At 42.1% G+C, this 19,093-nt stretch overlaps 1 protein-coding gene and 1 long non-coding RNA gene across 10 annotated transcripts in view; one reads left to right on the forward strand and one right to left on the reverse strand.

Annotated features, from left to right (window-relative positions):
• The window catches only part of DENND4A (DENN domain containing 4A), a 131,002-nt gene extending 113,197 nt beyond the window's left edge, over window positions 1-17,805 (reverse strand). For 5 of the 9 annotated variants that reach the window (XR_011380939.1, XM_051821822.2, XM_051821826.2 and 2 more), the window contains exon 1: window positions 17,515-17,796. The gene's annotated coding sequence lies outside the window, so the exon portion shown is untranslated. Of the gene's footprint in view, window positions 1-17,514 lie in introns of all 9 variants that reach the window. The other 4 variants (XM_008268877.4, XM_051821821.2, XM_051821824.2 and 1 more) reach the window with 4 other exon arrangements.
• Window positions 17,806-17,931: 126 nt separating this feature from the next.
• On the forward strand, window positions 17,932-19,090 carry LOC138844705 (uncharacterized). The gene is made up of 2 exons (XR_011380940.1): window positions 17,932-18,232; window positions 18,893-19,090. It is a non-coding gene; the product is annotated as an uncharacterized lncRNA (long non-coding RNA).
• Window positions 19,091-19,093: the final 3 nt, after the last annotated feature.

A 19,093-nucleotide genomic window follows, 5' to 3' on the forward strand; every position in this document is an offset into this window, starting at 1 on the left:
ATCCCTGCCAACTACAAGGGACCCAGGTGAAGTTCCAGGCTTCTGGCTCCCACCTGGCTAACTCCTAGCTGTTACAGGCACTTAGGGTATAAACCAACAAATGCTGGTCTGTGTCATTCTGCCTTTCAAATAAATAAATAAATCTTTTTTAAAAGAGAGAACTATGATTAAAGTAATTATCTCTACCTGGGATGTTCTAATCCTACTTCCTCTCAAAGACGGATATTTAACCACTGGTTTCATCAAAACTCAAATCAGTGTGACCTTCAGAAAAAGCCATTTCAGTAAAGCATTAGGATGGAGGAAAGCCCAACTGAAAAGAGCTAAGGAGACATGAAAGATAAGAAAATAAAAATAAGCCTTTGGAATTTTGATGTGAAGTGGAAATAGAGAAACAGTGTAACAGGGATAAAGGCATGAAATCAACAAAGGGCCTTTTTAAAAAAAATGAATAAAATTAAGGGAGGTACGCCTGACAGTCATCCAATAGAGAGAAAGACAGAATGAGCATGAGACAAAGCAAAAGCTTTGAGAAGGTATCAGAGGCTGGGATCTAAAGCATCGAGGACCTTATCTTTGCAGCAAGGATTTACCTCACTGTAAAAATAAGCTATACACAGTAAACATCTGAATTAAAAACTTCACTGAACATGCAGACTTCAGTGATGCAGGCTCTTAACCTCTTTCGAGTCATGAATACTTCTGAAAATCTGATTAATGCTATGGATCTCCTCTGACCTAAACACACTTACAGATATTTAATTACCACTTTAGATAATCCATGCAACAGGTCTGTTTTTTGTTTTTAACTTTTTAATTAAAGTATAACATTTATTAAAAAGTGTGTTACTCCAGCTACTATCACAAAGTGAACATATTGCCTATTATAAACACCTCTCAGGTCAATAAATGGTACATTACTAGTAACAGGAAGCCCTCTTAACCATCCCAAAGAGACTTGAATTCTAATACTAGACTTCTTTTGCTGTTTGTAGACTTTGTATAAAATGGAACATGGAAGGACTCATATAATATGCACCCTTTTAGTCTAGCTTTTTTTTTTTTTTACTGTGTAACATTTTTTTGAGATTTATTTATTTATTTGAAAAGCAGAATGACAGAGAGAGAGGGAGAGAGAAAAACAGATCTTCCACATGCTGGTTCACTCCCAAAATGACCACAACAGCCAAGTCAGGGCCAAGCAGAAGCCAGGAGCCAGCAACTCCATTGTGGTCTTCCACACAGGTGGAAATACTTGGGCCAGGTACGTTGGCAGAAAGATGGACTGGAAACAGAACAGCCAGAACCTGAACCAGCTCACCAATATGGGATGCTGGCATCATAGTCAATAGCTTAATCCACTGCACCACAACGCAGGCCCCTACAATATGATTTTGAGATTCAGTCATGCTCATACTCACAGCCATAGTCTGCTCATTTTAATTTTCACATAGTTTTTCATTTTAAAAATATACCACAATTTTATTTATTCATTCTATTGTTAATAGACATTGACTGTTTCCAAGTTAGGGTATTTTAAATTATCACAAATTCATGCATAAATATTGTGCACATGCTTTGAAACATGAGTGCATGTATTTTTAAAACAATACCTAATAATTAATTGATAGTAGATATGACATATGTATACTCAACTCTGGTAGATAATACCAGTTTTCCAAAGTGTCTACAATAAGGCTTTATATTTTATGGGTAAGATGACTAGGAGGTAAATATAAACCACATTATATACTTTATATATGTATTGACATGCCACAAGACATCTCATAACTATGTACAATTTTTATGTATCAGTTAAAATAAAAACTAAAAGGGAGAATAAAATCTAAAAAAATAAAAACAAAAACTTTTTTTTGACTAAACACTCTAAAATAGTGCTTTGTGTACAGGCATTTGGCATAGCAGTTTAGATACCACTTGGGACACCCATATCCCATAACAGAATGCCTGGGTTCAAGTCCCAGCTCTGCTTCTGATTCTAGCTTCCTCTTAAGTAGCAGGTGATGGTTTAAGTACTTGTGTCTCTCCCACCCTTCTGGAAAATCTGGATGGAGTTTCTGGCTCCTGGCTTCAGCCTGGCCCAGGGCTAACCCCAGCTGTTGTGGGCATTTGGGGAGTGAACCAACAGACAGGAGATTTCTGCTTCTCTCTGCCTTTCAAATAAAAAGTAAAAACAAAACAAAATAAAATAAAATATTGGTTTATTGCTTTAAATTTTAATTTAGTCATTGCTGAATACAACTATATACAACTACAAGAAGTAGGAAGGCATAATAGTTAAGTGCTCTGGAATCACTTTAGCCAAATATAAATTCTAGCATGGGGCAGCCATTGTAGTGTAGCAAGTCAAGCAATCACTTGGGATGCCTATACTGCATATTGGAGTGCCTAGTTCCAGTCTCAGCTATCCCTATGCTTACAGTCCAGTTTCCTGCTAGTGCACCTGGGAAGGTAGTGGATGATGGCTCAAGTACTTGAGTGCAGAGTAGGAGACCCAGATGGAGCTCCTCACTCCTGGCTTTGGCCTAGCCTAGTCTAGCCCAGGCTGTTGCAGACCTTTGGCAAGTAAACTAGTAGATGAAAGATGCCCCTCTCCCTGTTTCTCCTTCTCTGTTTTTTGCTTTTCAAGTAAATAAATAAATCCTAGCTCTATCCAGGATTAGATTATCAGATAAGCAAATAGGATTGTGCTTAGGATATTATAAAATGGGGAAACAAAGAAAAGTTAATTCAAATAATTTCATTTCATTTAAATATTAATTAAGTACTTATTTTAAAATCAGAACTCTGTTGATTCTGCTTATCTTCTGCTTATTTTATGGTTTGGTATTGACTTTGTTTTGAATTACATTAGTGGCACTGCAATCACTTCAATGCTTGGTGATATAAATGTTTAGAGACAGGAAAGCATGACTGATTCTTTCATTCTTTCATCTGACAAGTACTTCCTGAAGGTTTATTAAAATGGACATGTATCAGTTTTATTTTTTACTGTCCATCATCTGATCTCCCTTCCTATGTTTAGAGAATCTGCTGCTTTGTGTGCCTTGGAAGTTGAGTCTTCCAGCCAACCATGAAAACCAAGAAGGTTGGATACTTGCTCTATTTTGAGATCAGGTACATAGATTGATCAATCAGATGTACCCATGCAGAATTTGAATCTAAAGCTAAAGTTGGAAAAACAGCTTAAATTTCATTCTTACATTTCTTTCTGTTATGTGAGCATATAGCAAAAAGTCATCAGTTTACCACTCAAAATCAATCCTCATCTGAATTTGACCCTGCTGGCACTCTGATCTCAGACTTCCAATATCCAGACTATGAAAAACACAGTTTCTGTTGCTTATAAGCCAGAAATAATACAGATACAGAGCATGCAGTGACAATATTTCAAGGGCATCCAGTGGCATCAATGGTATCTTGAACAGGATAAAGAGATTCCTATGGCTCTTACTCTGGGTATCATCTAGTCCTGAGATTTATTTCCTATTTGCTCTTCCTGTTTTTTCTCTGGGTCTAGTTCTCCAGTATTCTAGTCATTTCTGTAGGCTAATCAATATCATTCCAGTGAATTCCTTATCTTTTGCTTTGCCTAACAAGAGTTGATCTCCATCACTTGAAACCAAGAATTCTGAAATGGTACCCCTACCAATGTGCCAGGCTCTGTACTAGGCACCAAGAATACAAACCCTGACTTTTAGGAGTTTAATAGAAAGGCAGACAAGGGAATAAACAATTTGATAAATGGTAACAGGAATATTCATAGCACAAGAATACACAGCTTGGGCCAGAGTCATAAAAGAGATATCACCTAAATCTTGAAATACATATAGTGTAATAGAAGAGAGAAGGAAGGCCATTCTAAACAAGAGGAGGAATAAGCACACAGGTATCACCTTTTCTTTTCTCTGCTTATCACCTCTCTCATAAATGTTATTAAAAGTCTATTTCAACATACCTCAATAAAGCTTGAGGGAGGGTGCATATTTGAAGGATTAGCAGGGGTGGGGAATATCCAGCCCATTGGCCACATAAGGTCTGCAAAATCATTTGGTCTGGCCCTGCCAAGGAAACTGCAGGTAGAACTCAAAATTCAATAAATCTATAGCAGGGTCATTTTTAAGTTGATGATTCTGTATGGCCGAGGAATGACGTTATAAATACCCAGATGGCCCTTCGCAGAAAAAAGGTTTCCAGCCCCTGACTTTAAGTGAGAAAGTCAGACTGGCAGGTTTGGGAAAGGCAGAAACAGTCACAATGTTGATGACATTGGTAATATTTTTAAGCTTTCTATAGGAAAATGAACTTCGTGCCTGAAACACACACATGTACACAGCAGTACCACCCACCAAGAACACAAAGCTGATCACAGGTATCCCAGCCCCTTCCCTTCCTCACTTCAGTCACTTCTCAGAACAGTCAATTTGGGTTTTTTGGGTTTTTTTTTTTTTTGGTTATTTGTGATGGGGTGGAGTAGGAATCATGAATGAGTGGATAAAGGAATTGAAAAAGGAAGTAGAGGTGTTAATCAACTGATCAGAGTAGTGAAGCACAAAACATTCTGCCAACTGCCTATGCTGGTTTTGGCTTAACAGTAGGTATAATCCTGTTTGGGAAAAAAAAAACTGATATAAAATAATATTTTATAAAATAACATACATACTCTTTTCTGTTAAATTATAAAATTGCAATATTGATTTAAGTCATTAGAGATTTATCATTTAAAATAAATTAGGCTTATACTATGTATCACTTTGCTTATTTTTATAAAAATTGTACTCTTGGTAAGCTTTGTAAGTACCACCATTTTCCTTAAGAATTATGTATTTATTTCAAAGGTAGAGATACAAAAAGAGGAGAGAGAGAGAGAGAAAAAAAAAAGAAAGATCCATCTGCTGGTTCACTCCCCCAAATGGCTGCAATGGCCAGCTGAAGCCTGGAACCAGGAGCTTCATCGGGGTCCCCCAAGTGGGTGCAGAGGCCCAAGTAGTTGGGCCGTCCTCTGCTGCCTTCCCAGATATAACAGTAAGGAGCTGGATTGGAAGTGGAGCAGCCAGGACCCAAACTGGTGCCCATATGGGATGCTGGCACTGTAGGCAGAGGCTTAGCCTTTCACGCCACAGTGCCACCCCCACGCACTACCATTTTCAGTTATCCACTGTATGGAAGAAAAATCCACCACAAAAAGGAACTAACAAACCAATGAACCTATCACTATTAGAAAAATCTGATAAGGAAGCCTAACAGCAAATAATCAATGACATCTCATTCTCAAAAGTGACTTCAAAGTTATAGAAAAAAATGATTTGAGTATTCTAAAATCTACAACTGCTTTTGAAAAAGGTATTATTTACTACCATGTGAAGGACAGGGCTGGAAAGTTCTAATTTCAGTTTAAGATGAATGATATAAATTCACTTCAGCCATTCTGAACTACTTAACAGTTCTCCCTTTAATCAACTCCAATTTACCTTTGCAAATTCAGTTTCTCCTACCAAAATACCCATTCAAATGGCTAGCTCCTGGTTTGAAGCCTTTCCTACCACTTTCCCCATAAGAGACTGTCATTTTCTGGGGCTGGTGCTGTGGCAGGTTGATCCTCCGCCTGCGGTGCCAGCATCCCATATGGATGCCGGGTTCTAGTCCCAGCTGCTTCTCTTCCAGGCAGCTCTCTGCTGTGACCCGGGAGGGCAGTGGAGGATGGCCCAAGTGCTTGGGCCCCTGCACCCACATGGGAGACCAGGAAGAAGCACCTGGCTCCTGGCTTTGGATAGGTGCAGCGTCGGCTGTTGCAGCCACTTGAGGAGTGAACCAACAGAAGGAAGATCCTTCTCTCTCTCTTTCACTGTCTGAACTTTGTCAAAGAAATAAATAAAATCTTAAAAAAAAAAAAAAAAGAGAGAGAGACTGTCATTTTCTTATGCTTCAAGAATATCCTGCACATACCTCAATTATGGTTATCATATTAACATGGTAATTATTTCTTTGAATATTTATCTTCTCAACTGGATTATTAATTTTTTTGAGAGTAAAGCAATGTCACATCTCCATCTCTGTAAACACCTGTTTTAGCACAGTCCCTGCAGAGTAGGCAATCAGTAAATATTGGCTAAGTGAAAAAAGACATGACATACTAACAATGGTACTAATATAAGGTTAAAGGTATAAACAATTTTGTGTTCATTAAATAAAGTAAGGCAAACTTCGAATTCTGTATGCAGAAGTTAAATTTTCCCCTCTTGCTTTAACTTGAAAAAGGGAGAGATTTTTACAGCTTTCACAATAATCATCTATAGCTTCAGGGCAGTATCATTTAAGTTCTCTACTTTTTTAAAAAAAAAAAAAATTTGTTGATTTATTTACTTGAAAGAGTTACACAGAGAGGAGAGGCAGAAAGAGAGGTCTTCCATCTGTTGGTTCACTCCCCAGATGGCCGCAACGGCTGTAGCTGTACCAATCCAAAGCCAGGAGCCAGGAGCTTCTTCCAGGTCTCCCACACAGGTGCAGGGGCCCAAGGACTCGGACCATCTTCTACTGCTTTTCCAGGCCATAGCAGAGAGCTGGATTGGAAGCTGAGCAGCCAGGACTCGAACCGGTGCCCATATGGGATGCCGGCACTGTAGGTGGCGACTTTACCCACTATGCCACAGCACTGCCCCCAAGTTCTTTACGTCTATATAAAGCCACTGAGAGGATTTTATTTATAAAATATCAATTGTATATATCATGGCTTAGTATTCCTTGTAATCACCACCATTTTGAATACCTATTTAGCTCTGTCCTCAGAGAGCTGTATATCCAGTATCCACTCCTGTAAAAAGTGGGCTTAAAAGTCACGTTCTATAAAATCCTGGTTTTGTTCAGATACTTGCTTCAAGTTGGATTTTCTCTCAGGGGTTTAGAATGGGATCATAGAACCATGAGCCAATATATGAATTTAAAAGATATGTCAAGCCAGGCAGAAAAATGAATTTGAGCAAGTAGGGAGAAGTAGAAAAACCTTGCTGCCCCAGTGTGGTTAAAAACAAAAACAAAAACAAAACAGCTGCATGGATTACTGAATAGTTTCTAGTTCCTGGTCCTCTCCCCTTCATGAGGCTTGGTGATCATCAGGTACTGTGAAATCCCTGGTATACGTGCCATTAATTCCATTTTTTGAGTAAGTTATGTTGAATCAGTTTCTATTACTTACAAACGTTATTTACGAAGTGCCAAACATTGTTCTAAATACTTGCACTAACAAATTTAAGCTTATGAAGTCATCCTTATCCCCATTTTACAAGGGGGACACAGAAGTACACAGAGATAACACAAACAACAAAGCCAGGTTTCAATCCCAGGCAGCCCAGGTCCACAGCCAACTACTTTATGCTTTACACTGCCTCTCTAGTTCTGCAATAATTCATTCAACACATTCTTATTGAGTGCCTTCTCTGGACCAGGCACTGTCCTAGGTACTTGAGGTTGTTAATAGATTATTCCAGGAAAGATCCAATAATACAGACAAGAGTGTGGTTCTGGGAAGGCTTTCTATAGGAAGTAATATCAGGGCTGAGTCTTAAAGGGTGAAAAGGAGTTACATAGGAAAACTAAAAGGGAAGGAGGGAACAAAGACTTTTCATGTAGAAGACTACAAATTGCAATGGTCAGCAATCCAAAAATATTCAGGGAATAGTATGGCTAGAGTGAAAAGTGGAAAGCAGAAATTATGAAAGGTAAAATTGGAGAATCAGTCAGAAGTCAAATTATGAAGAGGCTTATTTTTTAAGAGAAATAACATATCTATTTTAAATGCTATTTATCTTCATCTACCTGAAAGGCAAAGTGGCACAGAGAAAGAGATATAGAAATACAGAGGGAGAGAAGGAGACCACTGGGTCGGGGGGCAGGGAAGGTGGGTCAAGGCAGAGAGACAGGGAGATCTTCTATCCACTGGTTCTGAATTACCAGGACAGGGTCACGCTGAAGCCAAGAGCCTAGAATACAGTCTGGGTCTCCTATGTACACAGAAGCACTTGAAAATCCTCTTCTGTTGGCTCCCAGGATGCCGTAGCAGGAAGCTGGATTGCAAACAAATTTCCAGGCCCCAAAATGGCACTCCAATGCCCAATGTAGGTGTCCCAAAGTGAAGCTTAATGCCACAATGCCTTTTTTTTTTTTATTTTTATTTTCTTTCTTTTCATTCATTCATTTATTTATATTTGAGAGTTAGCTACAGAGAGAAGTATCCTCTGGTTGACTCCACAAATGAAATGAGCAGCCAGGCCTGGGACAGGGCTGAGGCCAGAAACCAGAACCCTATCTAAGTTTCTCATGGGGATGGTAGAAACCCAATTATTTGACCCATCACCCCTCCCTCCCAGGGTCTGCACAGACAGGATGATGGAGCTGTACTCAGTACTCAGAACCCAGCACTCACATATGGAACACAGACATGTTAACAACCATTAGATAGGCTAAAAGCTCATTCTACAAGGGGAGTTTGGATCTTTGTAAGACTTATTTATTTTGAGGGCCAGTGTTGTGGTTCCAAGTGGCAGGTTAATTTGGTGTGCCACAATGTCTGTCCCACATTTAGCATTTTAATGACATGGTGAGAGGTTCAGACTTTATCTAGTTGACAATGGACAATCAATGGAAAATTTTCAGAATTGTGTAGAAACACCATTCTGACAATTCTGGGAAGGAGAATCTCAAGGAGATAAAACCAAAAACAAGAAAACCAGTGGGAAGGTAAGGAAATGGTTTCTAATAGAGGCAGTAATTGAAATAAGGATGGTGGAAAAAATATTTAGGAGATAAATCTAGCAGAATTCAATAAATGAAGAGTTATAAGCAAAGAGGGAGGAATCCTGAATGATTCTTGTATTTCTTCCCAGGATACTGAAGACAGCAGTGGTCCATGATATATCTGAAACCACAGATAAAAAAAAAAAAGCTTTAAGTAGGTAAACAAATTCACTTTGGACAAGAGGAGTCTGAGATGAAGATGATAAGTCAGCAGTAAAGTAAGGCAATCTGATGCTTTGGAAGGATACTGATGCTGGAAAAATAACCCGGGGAGTAACTGGCAGATATCTGATAATTGAAACTACAGGGATAACTATAACTTAGGAAAATGTAAAGGCTTAAAGAACAAATGCCAAACATGGAAGCATTCTTCCTTATGGGACAGCAAACCCTCCAAGGAAATGATTCACACACTGAAAAGCTCCAGAACACACAAAAGGGGTGGTGTGGTGGGAGTCAAGGAGCAGAGTTTCTTGAGAAAGCGACCCACAGGATTATTATTATTGGTTACTTTAGTAAGCAAGAACAAGCTTAGTAAAAGAACTGGCAAAGTGGTAGAGATTAGACTACAGTAGGATAAAAAGTAAGAAAAAGAGGTAACTAAGCCAATGCAGACTATGATTTTCTCACCTGTAAAATTAAGGTAAAGGGTGATTTGATGCAAGGAACCTCACATATAATAAGTGCTACAGGCCCTTGTGGACTATTTTCACTTCTGCTCACCACACCTAGCCACAACGATTGCCCTTCTATTCTCGAACAGCCCAAGTTCTGTTGCCCTGCAATACTCTGTATTTGATGTTTTCTCAAGCTCTTTCCTCAGCTCTTCACATGGCCAGTTCTTTCTTGTCTGTCAAGTGTCATTTTCTAAAAAAGGGCTTCCCTAAGAAGTCCCTTGAGGAGCTTCTTTCTGTCATCCTCTCAGATCACCCTGTTTTACTTCCTTCAAAACTCTTACTGCTTTTTGAGCTGTTCTTGCTTATTTAGAAATAATATGCCAACAGGATTAAGAGTACACACTCCACAATCAGAGTGGTTGCACTCACACTGCGGCTCTGTCATTTGAGAGCTATGTGATCTTGGACAGGTTCTCTGTGTCTTAATTTCCTCATCTTTAAAACAGGCAAAATAATTACTTAATTCATAGATTACTTGTGAGATTTAAATGAGCAAATACATATACAGTACTATTCTGTCTAAGCCTTAGGAAATACTACTTTTGTGAGTGTTCTTTCTTAAGATCTACTTATTCATTTGAAAGTCAGTGTTACAGAGACAGAGGGAGAGACGGCGAGATCTTCCATCTACTGGTTCACTCCTCAGACAGCCACAACAGCAGAGGCTGGGCCAGGCAGAAGCCAGGATTTTCATCTGCTTTTCCCACGTGGGTGGCAGGGGCCCAAACACCTGGGTCACCTTCTGCTTTCCCAGGCCATCAGCAGGGAGCAGCCAGGACCCGAACTGGCACCCATATGGGATGCTGGTGCTGCAGGTGGATGATTAACCTATTACACCACAGCACCAGCCTTTATAGTACAAAATTATAATAACCTGGGTCCATTATTGGTCATTGTTCAATACATCCAGAAACTTCAAAAACCAAATAAAAACAAGTCTGTAATGTTTATTAACTATCCTGAAAATACTTCAAACAAAAAATTTTACAAATCAAAAAGATAGTCCAATAGAAAAAAATATAAAAGATAAGTACAGGTAAACCACTGAAGAATAAGCCAAAACACTAACAAAGAAGATGAAGAAAAATAAAAATAGGACAAAAATGAAATGTTATTGCACACCATTCAGATTGGAAAAAATCAACAAGTGTGACAACATTAACTGCTGGCAAGGATATGGAGAAACAGGAATTATTTGCCAATATTCTATAAATATCTCAAAAAGAGGAAAACAATTACATCCTAGGACCCAGCAATTTGACAATCATATACCTGACCTGGAGAAATTCTGCCATATTGCTTCTAGAGATACAGAGATGTTCATGAGGCAATGTTTAATAGATAAAAAACTGAAAACAATATAAATGCTCAGAGAAAATGATGCATTAGTCTATGGAACACAACACAACAGTGAAGGTGGATGAAGCACTCCCAAAGTACCAACAAAAATTGAGGGAGGGAAAAAGTAAAATGAAAAAAGCAAGTTTTAAAATACACATACCATGACATAACAATGTAAACAGCGCTTAAATTTACTAGCACATAAAAAATTCCAGCCAGTTTTAAGCACCCCATATAAATAAATAAATAATGTAAATAAACAATTTTTACAACAACCTCATGAAGTAGCTACTTCTATGTATTCTGATTTGCTGGATGAAAACATTGAGGCACACAAAGACTAAATAACTTGGCCTGTAATCACAAAATTATTAAATAGCAGAATCAAGATTCAAACCAAGAGAGTACTGCTCTAAAGTCCTCAGTCTTTCAGAGCACCCAAATAATGCCAGTGATATACTTTATGAACTAGGAAGGGAGATGAAGGGAGAAGGGAGAGGATGAAACCACGGAAGAACAAAAGGGATTTTAACTTAATTAGTAATGTTCAAGTATAAAGTTCTACACTGCTGCTGCTGCTTTTTTTTTTTTTTTTTTTTTTTTTTAAGATTTATTTATTTGAAAGGCAGTTACAGAGAGAGGTAGAGACACAAAGAGGTCTTCCATCTGCTGGTTCACTCCCCAAATTCACTCCACAACGGCTGGAGCTGAGCCAATCCAAAGCCAGGAGCTTCAACTGGGTCTCCCATGTGGGTACATCAGCCCAAGGACTTGGGTCATCCTCTGCTGCTTTCCCAGGTGCAATAGCAGGGAGGTAGATTGGAAGTGAAGCAGCCAGGGCTCAAAATGGCGTCCATGTGGGATGCTGACACTGCAGGCCAGGGCTTTAACCTACTGCAACACAGTACTGGCCCCTCTACACTACTTCTTTAGAATTTGGTGTGCTGTGTGTATATACACAGTTCTTTATTAAATATTTATCTGAAGTAAAAAAGAAAAATATTTTTGGTAGTTTTATTTATTTTAAAAACTTTTCAAAAATAAAATAGGATCAGCATTGTGGTGCAGTGGGTTAAGCTGACACATAGTCACCAGCATCCCACAAAGAAGTGTCCTGTTTGGTTCAAGTTCCAGTTACTTTGTTTCTGATCCAGCTTCCTGCTAATGAACCTGGGTAAGCAGCAGATATTAGCTCAAGGACTTGGACCCCTGCCACCCATATAGGGAGACCCAGGATGGAGTTCCTGGCTCCTGGTTTCTGTCTGGCCCAGACCTGGCTGTTGCAGCCATCTGGGGAGTGAATCAGATGAAGATCTCTGTCTCTCTTCAAAAAAAAAAAAAAAAAGTCTCAGCCACAAAACAGTGTTACAGCAAAAAATAAAGGATATTTCAGGTGTTTTTGAAAACAAAAGCAGCTAAGCAATGGGAGCAGGGGTGGGCATTTGGCACTTGCATCTGTACTGGAGTGCCCTCCTGTCCAATCTCCTCTCCTTCCACTCCAGCTTCAGCTAATGGGCACCTGGGAGCCAGTGGATGATAGTGGAGTATATCAGAGACTCAAATTGGGTTCCTGGATCCTGGCTTTAGCCTGGCCCAGCCCTGTTGCAGGCATATGGGGACTGAACCAGAGGACGGAAGCTCTCTAATTTCTCTCTGCTTTTCAAATCAAATGAAAACAAATATATAAAAATTTAAACTGTATGAGTTTATGTATGCATATATATTATATATATATATATACATATATGGAAAATGTACTTTTAGATGGATCAAAAGATACAGGTTTTAGCAAAATACACCAGAAATGGTATCTTACTATACATTCTGATGGCTCATTATTTTCTATGATATATTTTTGATAGTTTGTCTCTTTTCTCTCTTGCTTTCTAGTTTGTGATTTTTAACAGATGGAAGCAAAAAAGGAACTAAGAAAGTGTTAGATGTGTTTAAAATTACAGTAATAGCCATAAATAAACATATAAATAGGTCTTCTGAATTTAAGATTCCCCTCCCTACAACCAAGTACTGTTCCAATGATTTATTTGCAAATTGTTTGTCTGGAACTCAAACATTTTCCCATTAAGAATGTTACAAAGAGCTTATGAGCACCTGAGGTGTCAGGCTATTAGCGCTGAAACAGGAAAAGCAGAATACACAATGTGTACTAATGGCCCAAAAAAGGGGGAAAAAAAAAGCATTCTCAGAGTTTGAAGGCAGAAATCATGTTTCATTTACCTTTATATCTTCAGTAACTAGCAAAATAGCTGGTATCTCATAAACATATAAATACTGACAGATGAAGTTAAAAGGAAAATATAATCTGAGGAGTCCATCGATGGGTGGCACTGTCAAGACAAAACAGGCTTTTTTTTTTTTTTTTAATCTGTCTGTCTATCTATAAGGCAGAAAAGCAAACAGAGAGAGAAAACAGATTGAGACTTTTCTATCTACTGGTTCACTCCCATCATGGCTGCAACAGCCAGGGTAGGTCAGAGAAGCCAGGATCTCCATCCTGGTCTCCCACATGGGTAGCAGGGGCCCAAGCTTGTGGGCCATCTGCTGCTATCTTCTCAGACGCATTAACAGGGAGCTGGATCGGAAGCAGAGGGGATGCTGGCATGGCAAGAAGCAGCTCCATCTACTGTGCCATATCACCTGGCCCCCAGAGCAGTTTCAGCGTGGGAAACAAAGAGTGAGGAGGCTGGAGAAGAGCAATGTACATTCATATGAAACATCCATATATGTAAAACTATTACAAGGTTGGTGCTAGTAATTAAGAGAATGCCTTCACCTAAATTACCTGCTGTTTCCATTATTCTGTACTTGAAATAAGCACCATATTGTGGCTTGATTTTGCTGACAAAGAATCATAAATAATATTCTATCCAATTTATATGGAATTTTCCAATATTTTCTCCTATGACCCTTGAAAATATTTTATTTCACTTTTGTAATTATAAAAGTAATAATGGTGGGGCCGGCGCCATGGCATAGTAGGTGCTGGTTCGAGTCCTGGCTGCTCTACTTCCGATCCAGCTCCTTGCTGATGCACCTAGGTAGGCAGTGGGAAGATGGCCCAAATCCCTGGGCCCCTGGGCCCATGTGGGAGACCTAGAAGAAGCTCCTGCCTCCTGACTTCAGAGTGGCCCAGCTCCGACTACTGCAGCCATTTGGGGAGTGAACCATCGGATTGAAGATCTTTCTCTCTCCCTCTCTCTCTCTCTGCCTCTTTGTAACTTCACCTTTCAGATAAATAAATAAATCTTTTTTAAAAAAAAGTAATAATGGTTTAGAAGTGAGAACGGAGAAAAACACCAGATAAAAATCAGCCATCATTCTGAGAAGATACCTGTTAATATTTTCTTTCCTATCAAACTTTTTGCCACTTATAAGTAACGTGCTCTGAATAAGAATACAGTATATAATTCTTTATTTTCTGAATTTTCTATCAATATTATACTATACTTTCTCATGTTGTTAACTATTTTTGAAAACATGGTTGTTGGGCCGGCGCCGTGGCTCAACAGGCTAATCCTCCGCCTTGCGGCGCCGGCACACCGGGTTCTAGTCCCAGTCGGGGCGCCGGATTCTGTCCCGGTTGCCCCTCTTCCAGGCCAGCTCTCTGCTATGGCCCGGGAGTGCAGTGGAGGATGGCCCAAGTCCTTGGGCCCTGCACCCCATGGGAGACCAGGAAAAGCACCTGGCTCCTGGCTTTGGATCAGCACGATGCGCTGGCCGCAGTGTGCCGGCTGCGGCGGCCATTGGAGGGTGAACCAACAGCAAAGGAAGACCTTTCTCTCTCTCTCTCTCTCTCTCTCTCTCTCTCACTGTCCACTCTGCCTGTCAAAAATAAAATAAAAATAAATAAAAAAAAAGAAAACATGGTTTTTAATAGCAACATCCACCACAAAGATTATCATTAATTTCACCATTTCCACATAATAGAAAAATTTGACCGTTAAAATTTTTCACACTCTACAATAGCACATTATGTATGTTAACTGCTTCTTAAATGTAAAGTTCTACACTGCTCTTTCAGAATTCACAGTGGTAACTCCAATATCCAGTAGTACAGTGTGGAGTGCTAGACTCTCCCAACTCCCCCTCAAATTTTACTGAACAATAAAACATCGATCAATCTAGGGCATTCACAAAAAAGCAAATGGGGCAGGCATTTTTTAGCTTAGTGGCTAAGGTGTCAGTTAAGATGCCTGAATTTCATTTCAGAGTGCCTGGGTTTGATCCCTGGCTTGGTTTGACTCCAGTTTCCTGTTTATGTGGACCCTGGGAAGCAACAGTGAAGGCAGAAGGGACTGGGTTCCCGCCACCCTCAGGAGAGCTCTAGATGGAGTTTCTGGTTCCCAGCTTTGGTACAGCCCAGTCCCAGCCATTGCTGGCAGATCAAAGTTATTTCCCTCTCCTCCTAGCTCTCTGTCACTCAAATAAATAATTTTTTTTAAAAAGGAAGAAAGTAAAAAAATTATAAACTTTTCTTCACTTTCTATCTCTGGTAGCAAAGAGGAAAGCCCCACAAAGATAGGTTTCTGATAGCCAAGCAAGCAAGAATAGCAAGGCAACTTTCCTGGTAGAGCCACTTTGTTTTCCACTTACCACAAAGAACCATCACTTTAAATAGGAATAGAACAAGACTGGTAATATACAAAATGTCTCAATCTGTACAGGGGTTAAACTAGGTTTTCACAGTAAGTGGAATGCTCAGAGAAACTGCAAACAAAAGACAATGTAACTAAGGTCCCTCAATGGGAAAACAGTGAGTTTCTGTCTACCACTCTGCCATTTTCATCATTTTTTGAATGAATAATAAATGCCACGTACTCTGTCTTCTTCTTATAACCTCCCAATTATACCAAATATTATTCAAGTTGCCCAAAACAGGACAATAGTTCCAGGAACTTAAGAATCAATAAGTCTTTAAACCAATGGTAGTTCACGTGAAAAGACTGAAAACAAATCTGCATCAGCTTCCTGACACTCAGTACAAACAGAAAAGTCATATTGCTTCATCATTTTTCAAAAACGTAAATTTGTGTATGCAAGTTTAGAATTCAGGCCAAAATTTGCTCATATTTACTCCCAAATATTGGGCTGGAGTCAAGATCAATTTACGTTCCTAATAAGCACATGCTTACTAATGCCATAGTGAAGTAGGTCTATATCTAATCACTCAGAAAAAGAGAATTCTGTGATATATACTAGATACAATGATGACGATACATGCTACTCTGGTCTCTTACCGAGAACTGTGGTTCAAACAGACATTGTGAAAATGAAGTAAAAACTTTGCCAAAATGTTCACTGATGCCCAAATCAAAACAAAATTCCCATAAAAGAAACCAAATACAATCTTATAATTATTTTAAGTTCAAACAAGGTTCAAATAGCTCAGAAATTCTATACACTTAAGTTTTCGGGACCTGAGTCCTGGGGCTGCTGTAAACATAAACGGAATAACTTGCCCAAGAGTCCTTACTTAGTAGCCCATCGCGGATCCCCAGGGAATACTCTGCAATCATCTCCAATGTACTTCAATAGATTAGGGTAACCTGGGCTTCCCTGTTTACAGGTGTCTCCACCTGCTTCCCTCAAGGAGGGGAGAGGCAGATCAGGGTAAGCAGAACACAGAACGAGACCGTATGCAAGCCAAACAACAGCCTGCAATCCAGTGAGATTGGTTCTTTTCCACTTGGGCTATTCTTTTCATTAATGTATGTACTACATGCTAAAGAATAGCAGATTCACAGAGCAGTACAATTTCTGCCCTCTCCGGTCTCTAGCTGGCTGACACGCGTTTTCTCCTCAAATAAACACATGCCTGTTGACGGATGCCTGTCTCGCTGTTGCAAACAAGAAATAACTGTCCTGTAAGACAAAACCTCTCTCTAAGGCTCCAGGCATAACCATACGTTGCAGTTAAAAGCACACTGGAACAACAACAAAAATCTCCCGGCACATCTGTCATTTAAAAGCACGATAATGAAAAGCTGTCGCTGCGACCCAATTTTAGGTCACAAGCCTTTTTTTTTTTTAAATTTTCTCTTCCCCATCCAGAAAGCGCAAACTTCAAAGGGAAGGGAATGGTGGCAATCAGAAATCGTTCTCCTTCCCCCTTCTTCTCCATCCCCCAAAAATAAAGACTGGAAAAAAAAAATAAAAACCGGACGCCGGCCGGGCCCCCGTAGAACTAGCGCCCGCGGGCCGAGGAGCGCAGAAAGCGGCCTCGGGGCGTCCCGCGCTCCCCGCCCCCGCCGCCTGTTTAAAATACCGAGCAGGTGGGATTCCGGGAAGCCACCTCCGACTTACGTAACGGGCTTGTCAAAACCGGGCTCCAGGACCTCCCCCTCCCCGCCCTCGCCCCCACCCCCAAACAACGAGCGCCCCAGGCCAGCCCGAAAAGGAGATCTGGAAGGCAAACACCGGAGCCCCCCGCGCGCTCGGCGCCCGGGGCGGGCGCGCCTCGCAGCAACGCCGCTCCGTGCCGGCGCGGACCCGACCCGCGGAGGACCGCCGGGCTCCGAGGAAGCCCCGGGCGGAGGTCGCGGCCGTCCGCGCCGCCAGCCCGAGCCCGGCCGCCCCGCTCCCCGCGCCTCTGGCTGTCACCTCCCGGGGCCGTGACAGCTCCCCACGCCGCCGCTAGCCCGCGTGTCGTCGTCGCCCCCGCACTCACCTCCCTGCTGGCTCCCGGGCGGCCAGTGAGTCGCGCTTGGAGAGCGGCGCCCGATCCCCCTCACGCGCGGCGGCGGGACACGAGGGGCTCAATGCCTCGGCGTTAAGCCCGCTTAGCTCATCCCCAGCCCGGCGCTCCGCCCTGCGAGGCACCCCCGCCCGCCCAGGCCTGCCGTCTCAGTCAGACGGGACTCCCCCTCCCCTCGCGGCCGCGGCTGCCTCCGCCTCCTTCCTCAGCTCCAGCCGCGGCGGCCGCCGCGAGCGGCGCCATCTTGGCAGTGACGGAGGAGGCGGGGGCGGGAACCGAGCTCGCAGGCTCCAATTGCAAGCCGACCTGACCCGAGGGGCCGGCGGGAGGGCCTGGTTGAGGGACGTGGGGTCCTAGCGCCGGCCCTGAAACTGGGCGGGGAAAGTGGGCGGGGCTGAGCCGAGGTCTCTCGTGACGTGTGGGATAGTTGGGGAAATGCACCGTGGTTCCCCACCTCAGGTCGGGAGATCCCGAGCCCCAGGCAGGCGTGGGCGAGGCGTACTCTCCCTTCCCCTTTCACCACCCGAGGCACGGGGATCCAGGCCTCGCCGAATGACCTGTTTCTTCCTCCCTGCCTCTGCCGGGAGTCCTCAGCCCAGCCCGAGCCCAGCGCGGCGCTCTGAACCGCGGCTCCCTCACCGAGGGCGTGCAGGTTCACCAGGAAAGCCCCCGAGGGGTTAGCAGCCTCCTGGTAGGTTTCCGTCTCGAGATAGACGGTCTGGTGACCCGGGGAATTCACGGGGGTTCTCTAAAAAGTACGTTGATAAAATACCTATTGGCGGCGGAGGCGGCGGCGGGGGGTGCCGATTACATTGGTTAACTGGATATGGCTCCACCATTAGTGGCTGTTGGCAGGCTGCCTCTGGAAGATGAGGATCATAAAGGTTGATGACCTCCCACGGTTGCTCCGAGGGATAAGTTCTGTGGTACATATGAGGTACTCAGCATCGTGCCTGAAAGTACTCAGTGTTAGATACTACTCCCTGGACCATGGACAGAAGAAACAGGCCCCTTAAAACGCCCAGGTTTCGAGTTAGGGTTCCCAACCTGCACGAATAGGCACCCATCCCTTTTACTAACTCCACTTCATGCATCGTATTCAATTGTCAATCAACAGTCGTTGAAATGAAGGGACACTGGTGGTGAGGGAAACACAAAAAAATCTGCCTTCAGGGAGCTACAGTTTAGTGGGAGAAAAAGGACAATAAATATGTCATCCTATTTTGAGGGAAAACACGCCTTAAAAGTTATGAAAGAGGACCGGCGCTGTGGGGCAGTGGGTTAACCCTCCGCCTGAGGCGCCGGCATCCCATATGGACATCGGTTCGAGTCCCAGCTGCTCCTATTCTAGCCAGCTCCCTGCTAACGCACCTGGGAAAGCAGTAGAAGATGGCCCAAGGCCTTGGGCCCCTGCACCTGCGTGGGAGACCCGGAAGAAGCTCCTGGCCATTTGGGGAATGAACCAGCGGATGGAAGACCTTTCTGTCTCCCTCTCACTGTCTGTAACTCTACCTCTAAAATAAATAAATAAAATCTTTTTTAAAAAAAGCGT

This window comes from Oryctolagus cuniculus, chromosome 12 (assembly GCF_964237555.1).
Source record: "Oryctolagus cuniculus chromosome 12, mOryCun1.1, whole genome shotgun sequence".
NCBI classification, from domain to species: Eukaryota; Metazoa; Chordata; class Mammalia; order Lagomorpha; family Leporidae; genus Oryctolagus; species Oryctolagus cuniculus.